Source organism: Heterodontus francisci, chromosome 2, assembly GCF_036365525.1.
Source record: "Heterodontus francisci isolate sHetFra1 chromosome 2, sHetFra1.hap1, whole genome shotgun sequence".
NCBI lineage: Eukaryota > Metazoa > Chordata > Chondrichthyes > Heterodontiformes > Heterodontidae > Heterodontus > Heterodontus francisci.
The window spans coordinates 94,351,799-94,366,094 of NC_090372.1; positions in this window are offsets into that span (position 1 = coordinate 94,351,799).

Sequence of the window (14,296 nt, forward strand, 5' to 3'; positions counted from 1 at the left end):
AGGGTGAATACAATGTTAAATTAGGTACAGAAAGAGAAATAAAAAGAGGGAAAGAATGATTTGATTAAGCTAGAGACAGAAAGGAAAAATAAGAAAAAAGTTAAATTAAGAATTCTCCCTGAAAATTTTAAGACCTGAAGGAATGAGACTCCACACTTGCAATAGTTAATTTTTGGAGCCAGAGCTGGTAATTGGCAGTCATTAACATCATTAAAAGCGTACTTGCACTTGTAATTACTAGCCTTAAATATCTATGGCGGGTTTCGTTCATAACTACCTCACAAATACAGCAACCTTTGGATATTTGTGTTAACCACACATCTGCCCCTTGCTTGAAATTCCTATACCGTTCAGACATTAATAATGACGAGCGATGAACCATTATTCTCAGTTATTTTGACAGCAAAATCTAGCCCAGACTTAAAATTCCTGTGACTGTTTTGATTAGTAGTAGCATAAGGATCTTCTTCAGATTGTATTGCCTTTGCACGCTGCATGGCTAAAGTTAGATCCTGATAAACAGATAACTAGTTTGTAGAGATATTTTATGCTTGAATGAAGATTGGATCAGAATATCTACAAACTGCAGATAAAAATAGCACATCTTTCTACCACAGCCCACTAAATATTCATCTAACACTTTGATTCAAACAAATCTAACAGAAAATACTTAACAAAAGCTATACAGTTTACACAAAAGTGATCAGACGTTTGCTGCTGTCTCAAAATTAAATCTGGTGGGGGACTGTCCATATTTGGTGCATGAAACATTAAAACATGGATAATCATCTGTGCCGGGATTACGATCTTGTATTTAAGTGTTATGCTTGGATCATGAATTCTGTACAATAGAAATGAAATGCAAGTGAGCTGATACATGACAATTCTATACACAAAGCTAAATTATGCTTGGATCAGGTATGTGTTTATCTGGAGTCATCTCTGGTAGAAAGATAATGTAGTCACTTGATGGCTTAAAAGATTTTACACATTTCTGCACAGAATGCAGAAATAAAAAGACAGAAAATAAGGCAGAATGATTTCTCTAAGATTAGGCACAGATTTTACCTGATATAGGTTTGGTAATTTAATTGTAGTCTTTGTTCTGTGTCATTTTAATGAGTTCTCTTTTTAAACTAAAATATTTTCCATGATTTTTACTGAGTTTCCACAAGATTCTTAATAAATGCAATTTTAACCCTTTGAGGACCTCACTGTAGTTTTGAATCAAAACTGGAACAATCATAGTTAAAACTCAATGAACAATAATTCCTCACAGAGTGGAAGGATATGGTTGAATGAAGTTTACAGCTTCTCCTGCAGTAGCAGGGCATTTCTCTGCAATGGTAAATCACTAACCAAGTCAACTGAGAGCTCTCTTAATCACCTTCAAGAAGCCAGTTCCTGAGATGTTTTGGCTGAGGTTTGAGAATTGGCCACCTGACCACTTGTTTGATTGAGGAATGATGTGTGATGCAATTAAATATAAGTATTAGAAATAATAAATTTTGAAAAATACTTTTAAAAGGAACAAAATTAAAAATTAAAAATCAAGAAGCTGAAAATGCTGGAGATTTGGTCCTGCCTGAAACGTAGACTTGAATCTTCTCTCCACAGATGTTGACTGACCTGCTGTGTATAGCACCCATTTTCTGTTATTGATTTTTTTTATTTGTGCGTGGGATATGGGCATCGCTGGCTAGGCCAGCATTTATTGCCCATCCCTAATTGCCCTTGAGAAGGTGGTGGTGAGCTGCCTTCTTGAACCGCTGCAGTTCTTGGGGTGTAGGTACACCAACAGTGCTGTTAGGAAGGGAGCTCCAGGATTTTGACCCAGCAACAGTGAAGGAACGGTGATATAGTTCCAATTCAGGATGGTGTGTGGCTTGGAGGGGAACTTGCAGGTGGTGGTGTTCCCATGCATCTGCTGCCCTTGTCCTTCTAGATGGTAGAGGTCACAGGTTTGGAAAGTGCTGTCTAAGGAACCTTGATGAGTTGCTGCAGTACATCTTGTACATAGTACACACTGCAGCCACTGTGCGTTGTCGGTGGAGGGAGTGAATGTTGAAGGTAGTAGATGGGGTGCCAATCAAGCAGGCTGGTTTGTCCTGGATGGTGTCGAGCTTCGTGAGTGTTGTTGGAGCTGCACCCATCCAGGCAAGTGGAGAGTATTCCATCACACTCCTGACTTGTGCCTTGTAGATAGTGGACGGGCAGTGGGGAGACAGGGGATGAGTTACTTGCCGCAGAATTCCCAGCCTCTGACCAACTCTTGTAGCCACAGTATTGATGTGGCTGGTCCAGTTCAGTTTCTGGTCAATGGTGATCCCCAGGATGTTGATGGTGGGGGATTCAGTGATGGTACTGCCATCGAACGTCAAGGGGAGATGGTTAGATTCTCTCTTGTTTGAGATGCTGTCATGAGCTTGTAATTATTTTTCTCTTTGGATTAAAAACAGTGTGTGCCTTTAAGACTCTGTTAAAAACAGTGCACCTTTAAGGGAGAGAATGTTCTGGAATTCAAGAGGCACAGAGTGCCAGCAGCTGCATTTTGGGCAGCAGCAGGAGAGAGAGTTCCCATGGTATAATGTTTCCACTTGACTGTGTGTGTGGAACTGGCAAAAACCGGTTTGAACCAGACTCACCAGCAAAGCATACTGAAGAGAAAGGAGCTGTTTTATTCTCTCTCATCAGAAATTCTACAAGGAGCTACAGGCCAAGTTAATCCCCTTAGGAAAGAAAAAGCTTTTTCTTTTAAGAGACCATTTGTATTGCTGAAATCCTTTTCTTTACTTCCAAGCCAGAAAGTATTTGTTTCAAGATTGAATCTCTCTGGACTGATTGAGTTTGCTGGAATTCGAAGTAAAGTTTCAACTGAGATACTGTCAGTTTTAAAATTCAAGTCGGCTTGTTGCTGTGATCATTCTTCAAAGAACTGTTTAATGCTTACTGCAGCCAAAGAGTCGAATGCCTATTAAGAATCGACTACTGCATCAAATCCATGTGAAGGCTTCAAGTGGCCTTTGACTATTTCCACATTAGAATACCTCATCCACCAGGAGCATAATCCACAAAGACTTACTTATTTTATTTATTCTTAAGAGACAGCTAATTTTTTAAAAACACCACTTTTTAAAAACTTGTTAACTACTGTTATTTTTGAATGTATGTGCGTGAATGGAGGTGTTAGATTAAGATAAGAAGTTACAAGATCTTTAGACATAGATTTTTCTTAATAGCGTTTAAGATTTTTTTGTTGTTGTCTAAAGATACCTGGTTTGGTCTGTTTTATTCGGGGGGGTTACTAGAGTATTTGATTGGGCTGTTTTCCGGTTGGGTGGAAAGCTTTCAATAATATGCTGCAACCCTGTGGAGTGACGGGACTGAATTAACATTGCATTACTCCCACTGCGGTCGTAACAATGGTCATTGCTTGGCACTTGTCAGATGCGAATGTTATTTGCCACTGGATGTTGTCCAGGTCTTGCTGCATATGGACATGGGCTGCTTCAGTATCTGAGGACTCGCGAATGGTGCTGAACATTGTGCAGTCATCAGTGAAAATCCCCACTTCTGACCTTATCCTGGAGGGAAGGTCATTGATGAAGAAGTTGAAGATGGTTGGGCCTAGGACACTAACCTGAGAAACTCCTGCGGTGATGTCCTGGGACTGAGATGATTGACCTTCAACAACCACAACCATCTTCCTTTGTGCTCGGTGTCACTCCAACCAGTGGAGAGTTTTACCCTGATTCCCATTGACTCCAGTTTTGTTAGGGCTCCTTGATGCCATACTCAGTCAAATGCTGCCTTGATGTCAAGGGCAGTCACTCTCATCTCACCTCTGAAGTTCAACTCTTTTGTCCATGTTGAGCCAAGGCTGTAATGAGGTCAGGGGTTGAGTGGCTCTGGCGGAATCCAATGATGTGATGAGTGGTGTTCTGCAAGAATTTATTAACTGAGATGATGGGATAGAGTCAAATATTCAAGTTTGCCAATGACACAAAGATAGGAGGCATTGTAAGCAGTGTAGATGAAAGCATAAAAATACATGATAGTAACAGATTAAGTGAATGGCCAAAACTGTGGCAAATGGATTTTAATGTAGGCAAGTGTCAGGTCATCCACTTTGGACCTGAAAAGGACAGAACAGAGTATTTTCTAAATGGTGAAAAACTAGAAACAGTGGAGGTCCAGAACAGCTTAGGAGTCCATATACATAGATCATTAAAACGCCATGAACAGGTACAGGAAATAATCAAAAAGGGTAATAGAATGCTGGGCTTTATATCTAGATGGAAGAAGGATCAGTTTAGCTATTTAACCTGATGGCAACTTAGAATACAAGATGGTAGTAGTCATGCTACAGCTATACAAAGCCCTGGTTAAAACACACCTGGAATATTGAGTTCAGTTCTGAGCACCAAACCCAAGGAAGGATATATTGGCCTTAGAGGAAGTGCAGCATAGATTTCCCTGGAGCTTAGAAGGGGAGATGTGGTCAAGGGTTTCAAGATATTAAGGGGAACAGATAGGAGAGATAGGGAAAAAAGATTATTTCTACTGTTTGTTGATTAAAAGACTAGGGCACATAGCCTAAAAATTAGAGCCAGGCCTTTCAGGAGTTAAGTTAGGAAACACTTCTACACACAGAGGGTGGTAGAAGTTTGAAACTCTCTCTGCAAATGACAATTAATGCTAGATCAATTGTTAATTTTAGAACTGAGATTGATAGGTTTTTGTTAACTAATTGTATTAAGGGATAGGAGGCAGAGGCAGATATATATTTAAAGTACAAATCAGCCATGATTTCACTGAATGGCGGAACAGGCTCGAGAAGCTAAATGGACTACAAAGAAAGAAATGATCTGTGACTCTACATTGTCAGCATTGCTTTCTTTCCTCATCTAATTATGGTGGTAATGATTTCTTGGTGTGATTCCTAAAAGCGGAAAGTGGAAGAATCAGACGTAGAGACATGAAACTATTTTTCATGAAATAACTTTGGGTAATCTCTGAACTACAGGTTTTTAACAATAGGTCTGTTTAAGATTACAGAACCAATAATTAATTAATTTACTTCAAGCACAGAAAATGATTGCATACATTGACTCGTGATTTACAAAAGTTAACTGATATAATCGTCAAGACCGGTACAGAAGACATGATACTAGTTGCTATTAACATTAAATATATAATAAGTGCATATCATAATTGTGAAACCTTGAGGATGTGGTGGCTTCCTCAACCAGAGGACAAAAGGGGCAATTTTAACTTACAGTGGGAAATGGGCAGTAGTGAATACGCCACCTGTCAAGTTTCTTTTCCACTGAAGTCAATGCAAAGGAAAATTAGGCAGGCCATCCATTACTGCCAGTTTTCTACCTTGCCCAAGTTGAAAGTTACCTCAGTTTGTCTTGATAAAATTAACACGCTGTACTGACACTGAAAAATGTCACTTCTTTTAATACTGCTTACCTACTATCTTACCAAATTTACTTAAGATGCAAGTTTTTTCTCATGCCAAACCTTTCATTCTGTTATTTACATTGTAAAATGTGCTTTATGTTATTTTAATCCTTTTTAAGAACCAAGTGTTTTACTTATTTGTTTATTGTTCAAACCTCCCTCTCCAAAAGCTTCCTTCTGTTTTCAGTTAATTACATGGCTATAAAAGACATTTTGCTCCCCTTTACTTTTGGTGTTTCACTGACACTGTCGCTGATCTAGTGCCACACAAATAAGTCTCCAATGACCAGCACCTTAAACAAGTGGTAATTTGAATGATCCAGCCCTGACTGAGCTCAATACCAAAACTCTTCATAAACATTCCCTGCTTAGAATTAAGGTTTGGCATTGGAAATAAGGTTAGTACTCTCAGCAGCACAAAAGAAAACATCTCAAACAACTCTGTTAACTTTTATTTAGTAACTTAAGTTGTATAAAATGCTAACAAAAATACCTTTTTGTGTGTTTTTCCTCCTGCTTCCGTCATATGGTTGTTATGCCTGGTCATGTGATGTGGATTGTTATGGGTGTCATCATTCCACAGAAGAAAGATGGAATCTATAATGCCCATTATCTTTTTTTTTAACTGTATTTTTTTATGTTTAAGGACTAGGAGGGGAGATGAAGCAGAGGGGGCAAGCCAGGGCCAGTAGCAGCCCACAGTAATTTTGTAGAGCCAGAAGGAGCCTAGCTGCCCCACGTGGTTGCACAGAAATGAAACTATAAAAAAGTTTTTTTGGGTAGCTAAAGGGAGCACTAGTTAGACCACTGAGGATGGGAACAATTGGGCAGAGTGTGCATAGGACAAACTTCACTCCAATTATTAATTGGGATCCTACAAAAGCCACTAGTACCCCAATTTACATATGGGCAATGTCTAAAGCATGTTTCAGATTAACACTCTGCATACCTAGAAGTTGTCGACTTCCAAATTGGTAGCTGGCACACTTCCAATGGAGCTTGGCTACAAGAGGTCGTGATCCGGAATTCATCCAATCCCCAACGTTGACTTTGCACCCAATAAATAGTTGCCCTGACATTTAATATCTCCCCCGATATTTTTAAGGGAAGAGTAGATAAAAGCGTGAAGTGGAGAAAGTTACAGGCCATGGGAAGAGAGCAGGACAGTGAGATCAGTTCCAAATTGCTCTAACAAAGAACTTGTCCAGACAAGATGGCAAAATGGCCTTCCTTCATGCTGAAAACCTCTATGGCTCTCTGGTGCAAATAACATCCCTTTATTTCTGATAGTCTGAGTACCTGCCCTTTTACTCCCCACATGTCATGCACCATAGTCCAGGCAAGAAGATGGGCTGGCGATCCTCATTCAGATTTCAATAAACCACAAGGTGGCGTGTGAGTGATCTGCAGTGGTTTACTTGAATTTTCCTTTCTTCTAGAATTGTAGCCATAGTGTTGTTACTTTACAAATACATAGAATTGGAATTGGAAATGCATTTTTGTAGATGTTTGAAAATTGCCAAATAAATCCCTTAATCAAATAGCCATCTTTCTTAGAAATGTTGGCCAACCCTCAACACCAGCACCCATATTGTTAAATGCAGGTCTCCCTGTTGAGGTGAAATAACAATAGATAGGGTTGTGAAATGAAATAGAAAACTTTTTAACAGCCCCTTACGGACTTGGATGAATCCTGATAAACACATCGCTAATTTGCCAAGAAATGTTGGGTTTGGGTCATGAATATGCTTAGATTAACGGGAGTGAATGGCAATAGCACATTGAAATTCTACCCTTGGATCAGGTATGTATTTACCCACATTCCAGTATCAAAGTATCAGAGATTTGTAAGGGTTGATTCAATGACCATTCATATATTTAAAAGATCTTGTTGCATTATCTTACTTTGTATAGAACAGAGATACCATCTCTTTAGGAAAAATGCTATTCTCCATTTATACAAAGGGTTACTGCTTTTGGACTGTTACCAACAGCCTCTGAAACACCTGGCAACAAAGCAGTTTTAAAAATCTGTTCATGTACAGAGCACCATGACTCAGTGTGCCCATTTCAGATGGCTAAATGCTCATTATCCTGCCAGCATCTATTATCAGATTAAATACATGCCACTAGATGTCTGCCTGCAAGTCATCAAATTAAAATTTGTTTGCAAAGTGCATGCTTTTTGAAACTGGGTTTTGCTAACAAAAATTACATCAAGTACATATTTAGGGGTTACCGTGTTAACTATGAGAAAAATACTACATGGATTCTAGATATCATTACAGCAGGATTTCTTAGTTAATGAGCGATCTCATTTTTTTCTCTTAAGAGTGTTGTAAATATAATGCTGTACAGAATAGAGTTACACCAAGGTTTATTATCATTCTGTGTAAATTCTAACAAACAGTAATTGTATTTAAAATGCAAATACACTTTTGTTGCAGACTTGCAACTCAATTGCTGACCAGCCTTGTATCTAATCAGCTCAGTTATTTACTCCCGCCTTATTGTGAAATCATCCCACCAGTCTGCCCTTGAAGTTGATTCGAGCTGTGAAATAGCTTTGCATTGGAATTTTTACAGGGGAAAAAATCTCAATGAATTACAACAGAGTATAAATTGTAGCCCTCCAGGTTTGTGGTTCTGTAGTATATACCTCAGGAAATCAATTGGCAGGAATTATAATACAAACAAGGCATGAAACAATAGTCTTACTGTGTTGGATAGCATATCGAGCTCTGATATGGCCATTGAAAGGTCAATTGTTGAACAAAATGGACATTACTTTACCTTCAGCTGTGTAGTGCCTACTGTCCAGATGGAGGTAGTGGTATTTCTGAAATACTGCCAGTTTTCTAGTTTGACTCCTATCTCTAAACACTGGTGGTAGGGAGCTATCACTGAAGATTAGAGAAGGAAATGGGCCAGTTAATGAGTGAACTGGTCAACTGTACTATTGAGTCGTCGAGTCGTTTTAAACAGACTCCAGAAGCTGGCTGAGCATGTCTACCCTGAGGCACAGTGAGGCTTCCGAACAGAGAGATCCACCATTGACATGCTGTTCTCCCTTCGCCAGCTACAGGAGAAATGCCGCGAACAACAGATGCCCCTCTACGTTGCTTTCATAGATCTCACCAAAGCCTTTGACCTCGTCAGCAGACGTGGTCTCTTCAGACTACTAGCAAAGATCGGATGTCCACCAAAGCTACTAAGTATCATCACCTCATTCCATGACAATATGAAAGGCACAATTCAGCATAGCGGTGCCTCATCAGACCCCTTTCCTATCCTGAGTGGCGTGAAACAGGGCTGTGTTCTTGGACCTACACTGTTTGGGATCTTCTTCACCCTGCTGTTATCACATGTGTTCAAGTCTTCAGAATAAGGAATTTTCCTCCACACAAGATCAGATGGCAGGTTGTTCAACCTTGCCCGTCTAAGAGCGAAGACCAAAGTACGCAAGGTCCTCATCAGGGAACTCCTCTTTGCTGACGATGTTGCATTAACATCCCACACAGAAGAGTGTCTGCAGAGACTCATCGACAGGATTGCGGCTGCCTGCAACGAATTTGGCCTAACCATCAGCCTCAAGAAAATGAACATCATGGGACAGGACGTCAGAAATGCTCCATCCATCAATATCGGTGACCACGCTCTGGAAGTGGTTCAAGAGTTCACCTACCTAGGCTCAACTATCACCAGTAACCTGTCTCTCGATGGAGAAATCAACAAGCGCATGGGAAAGGCGTCCGCTGCTATGTCCAGACTGGTCAAGAGAGTGTGGGAAAATGGCGCACTGACACGGAACACAAAAGTCTGAGTGTATCAAGCCTGTGTCCTCAGTACTTTGCTCTATGGCAGCGAGGTCTGGACAATGTATGTCAGCCAAGAGCGTCGTCTCAATTCATTCCATCTTCACTGCCTCCGGAGCATCCTTGGCATCAGGTGGCAGGACCGTATCTCCAACGCAGAATTCCATCTTCACTGCCTCCGGAGAATCCTTGGCATCAGGTGGCAGGACCGTATCTCCAACGCAGAAGTCCTCAAGGCGGCCAGCATCCCCAGCATATACGCCCTACTGAGCCAACAGCGTTTGAGATGGCTTGGCCATGTGAGCTGCATGGAAGATGGCAGGATCCCCAAGGACACATTGTACAGCGAGCTCGTCACTGGTATCAGACCCACCGGCCGTCCATGTGTCCGTTTTAAAGACGTTAGCAAATGCGACATGAAGTCCTGTGACATTGACCACAAGTCGTGGGAGTCAGTTGCCAGTGATTGCCAGAGCTGGCGGACAGCTATAAAGGCGGGGCTAAAGAGTGGCGAGTCGAGACTTAGCTGTTGGCAGGAAAAAAGACAGAAGCGCAAGGAGAGAGCCAACTGTGTAACAGCCCCGACAACCAATTTTATCTGCAGTGCCTGTGGAAGAGTCTGTCACTCTAGAATTGACCTTTATAGCCACTCCAGGCGCTGCTTCACAAACCACTGACCACCTCTAGGCGCTTGCCCATTGTCTTTTGAGACAAGGAGGCCAAAGAAGGTCAACTGTACTATTGAGCTCCTGATGGAATTTCCCCTTTTGTTTTGGTACCAGTCTTACATCTACCTCACTGAAAATCTCAGCTCACTGCCCATTGGAGTCATGATTGTAGATCTTAAGGGATTAATTAAAGCCCTCCACTGGTTCCTAGTGTTCTGTCATGATTGACGATAGAAATTCGTCAGTGCAGTGTGAAAAGACTTCCTTTAAATAAAAAAAATGCAGTTAAAAGTTTAGGTAGTAATTGATTTTCCTGCAATAGGATAACCAATAAATGCATTTCCACCCATCCTGGAAAAAGATGTGGCATAAGTGTGCCAAATTGCTAACAAGTCCTTTCTTATGTTACAGTTAAAGTGACAACTACAGAGAATAATCTGTTGATAAACTGAATATTAAGTTACTACTCAGGCCTAGTACCTCCACTAGCCTTAGGACTGCTCTCAAACCAAACACCAGCATGAGTCTTTCAGTCAAATCACATTGACTGGTCAACAAAATACTCACCAAATTAACTCTGCACACTAAGAATTCTGTATAATTCTGCAATAACGATCATTAACATACACAGAAATCAATCGCACCAGGTGCAAGGCCCTAGTGCCTGACATTACCTATTTTGCTACCTCTTCTAGGTGCAACCTTGGTGGCTTCAGCATGGGAGGTGAAAGGCTGCTTAGCCTCCAATGAAGGTCCCTGAGCAGGCCGTGGGCAGTGACCTTGAGAATCTCGGATCTGAGAGATTCCTGCTGCAGACTGCATCATCTCAGCTATTGCTCAGACAGTCTGGCTCAGCTGACTTTCTGGCACCTTGACAGACATTGATTGAGGATCTTGTGGTTGAGCAGGCATGCTAACATCCTGAGAGAGGAGAGCAAGTGCCTCTCCTATGGTGTCACTGCCACTTGCATGGGGTAGTGCCTCAGCAGTCACCCTGATCTGTAGGACAGCTGAAGCCTCTCTCCAAGTTTTTGTGCAACCTATGAAAGCCTGTGCAGATGGAGGTGTCCATAGCCTGAATGGCAACAGTTTGACCTTCCATCCCCTAATTCCCAGATGTTGTGGCTTCGTTAAGACCGTTTCTTCACAAAGTCATCTGTGTACATTTAGAAAGACTCCCACAGTTAGATCCGGGTATAAGGCTGGACTGGAGCTGGTGTTGAAGGACATTCTTGATGCTGGGTGTAGAGAATTGACCTATATTTCAGGGAGCTGCCGATTCACATAGAGGGAGTCTCTGTTTTATATTGGAAAAGTATCACTGATACCAGATGCATGCTTTTCATGTTGTAGAATGGAGTCAAAAATGAAATGCTTCCAAGCTCCAGAGATTCAATGGCAGCATGGTCTTATGGGCTAGAATTGGATTAGGCACGGCCATATTTAATCACTAAATGGATACAACTGGCTCCTTTTCCCTCTTGCATATATCATAGCATTATTTTGCTATAAATGCATTATTTGAATTTGGTATTTCTGTTTTCTGGTTATGGGAGACTGCAGGAGCAGTAATGCCCAAATTAGTACACAAAGCATTATAGGGTACATTTTGCATGGCTCCAATCCTAAAGCAGAGCCTCACCCACTGGCAGTGCAGATTGAAGAACTGGGTGTCACTCCCAACATTTTGATAATTAATTTTAATAATTAGAAAACCAGGAGCACTGCAAATCAGGTGTAGGTGACTTCTGCACCGGATCTCCGATTTTCTGTTTGATCTTAATACTGAATGTTCCATATTGATTATATACTATGACTACTAAATCCCCATCCATCAGCTTATCAATGAAAATTCAGTCCAAGTTTCAGTTTCCAAGGTCTAGAATTTGGCAAGTGTTCAACCATTACTTCTTGGCGACTCTCACTGGCTTTAGGAATATTAGAGCATTAGGAGCATATTACTGGAGCATTTGGAACAGGAGTAGGCCATTTAGCCCCTCGTACTTTTTCCACCATTTAATTAGACCACATCTGCACCTCAAATTCATTATTCTGCCTATGTTCCATATCTCTTGATACCTTTACCCCACAAAAATCTATTTACCTCAGCTTTGATTGCTCCAATTGTCCCAAGATTCATTGGGGAAGAGAGTTCCAGATTGGTATTAATTGGCCACCACCAGTAAAATTGCTGCCGCAATGTTGCCATCTACCCGCAGGATTCGGACCCACATTTGTCCTAATGTTATGTCCCACGGTGTGCAGGTAAAATTCCAACCCATAACTCTATGTTGGTTGAGGGATAAACATTGGCCAGGAGAATTCCCTGCTCTTCTTCAAAATAGTGCACTGAGATATTTTAGGTCGACCTGATATTTTTAGTTTAACATCTCATCCAAGCAACAGCACCTCTGACAGTGCAGCACTTCCTCAGTACTACACTGAAGTGTCAACCTAGATTACGTGTTCAGGTTTCTGGAGTGGGACTTGAACCCACAACTCTCTGACTGAGAGATAATAGTGATCACCTTAAGCAATGCCCTAAAGATAAGGAACACAACAATTCATCCAAAAATACCAGTATATGTATTTCTTTAATTGAAACATGTGGATCTTGTATAACTTATGATCACGTACAGCATACTCCACTAGTGGAAATAATTAAAAATTACATTATATAAAAGATATATTGTAGAAGTAAGGACACAATTGTATTTTCTGTTTCCCTTAGTCCTCAGCTTATAATTTAAAAGAAAAAAATACCCTAACCTACAAATCAAACTTAACATGCTTAAGCAGCTGCAACAAATTTGTTTTACAAGGCTGGCTCTAACAAACTACCTGCTGTGCGCCTGTGTCGATGTTTGTAAAATGAATGATGAGAATGAAAGTCTGTGATTTCATTTATTCAGACCGATTAGTCACGCATGCAAATGGTATCATTTGCCTGTCACTTAATGACTGACCATTCTGTCTGAGTCATTAGCTCCGCAGTGTAATGAAAAGAAGAGATAAGCATAATAAAGAGATGACGGAAGTGCAGTGCTGTTTTACCTAAAAGGAACAGAACACAGAGATTCAGTGCAGCTGCAGGTGTTCGGAAAACAATGTGGGAAGTAGTTAGCTTCCAATTTAGCAGAAAATTAAGTGTAAAAAACTGTTATTTGTGCAAGAAGATACTCATCGTGAGCCATCATCTATACAGTGGATTCACAGGATAAGTATTCAGCTGTCTTTAGCCTGACTTAGAACAATTGGCACCTTGGTTTGTGCTGGATATCAAATGGATGCTTATGATTTATAGGTTATTCTTCTGTAGAATTCTTTGAAGCCCCACTTAATAGATAATGTGTCCATTTTTTATGTAAACACATTTAATCTGGGAAAAAAATGATAAGTGCTCTAGGCTGAATCAGTTGTTCCATGGTGCCCAACTGTATTACAATAGTCAATAGTATAAGGCTGCATTGTCCATGTACTTTGCTGTATGTTTTCACTGGAACTAGACATTTTAGTTCAGTTGCATTCTGGGGTTTGATGGTGCATTTCCATAGCTAAAGCCAAGAATTGATAGGTCAAATACTGCCTTAATTCAGCTGAATGTTGTGGTTGTTTGTGCTATTTAAGGATAGGGTAACTAGTAGCGTATGCAGCAATCAGTTTTGAGGACATTTTTATTTCGAACACATACTAATGATTTGGGGGAGGGCGCAGTAACAAAGCTCTCCCTGTTTCTCCATGATACCAAAACAGGACGGTAATAAACATTAGGGAACAAGCAGACCTAACAGCAATGATTTGGAGATAGGACTAGAGGGACTGGTGTCCATGTTTGCAATACTAAAATAGGAAACAGTGTAAATAATTCTGTGGGCCAAAGGATTCTGGAAGAGACTATTAATAGGATGCAGTAAGGAGCAAAAAATAGCAGTTGGAACTTATTGTCATTAAGTGTGAGATGATACATTTTGGTTCATAAATCAAATTAATAGGTTGATATGGAAGAGCAGAAGAGTTGGAGGGTTCAAATACACAAGACATTAAAATCAGCATCTCAAATGGAAAAGACTATAAAAACGTTAATGGAAATGGGTTTTATAGCAATAGGTATAGAATATAAAAGTCAATATGCAATAGTGAATCTATATAAATCCTTAGCAAAGGTCACAGTTGGAGAACTTTGTACAGTTTTGCGCTGAACGCTATAGGAATAATTTTGAAGCAATACAAAGGGTACAGCACAGATTTTCTGTTTGGTGTGAGGAAGTATAAATTCAAAGAAAGACTTGAAAAATTAGGTCTGTATCTGTCAGAACAGAGAAGATTATGGGGTGATTTGATCGA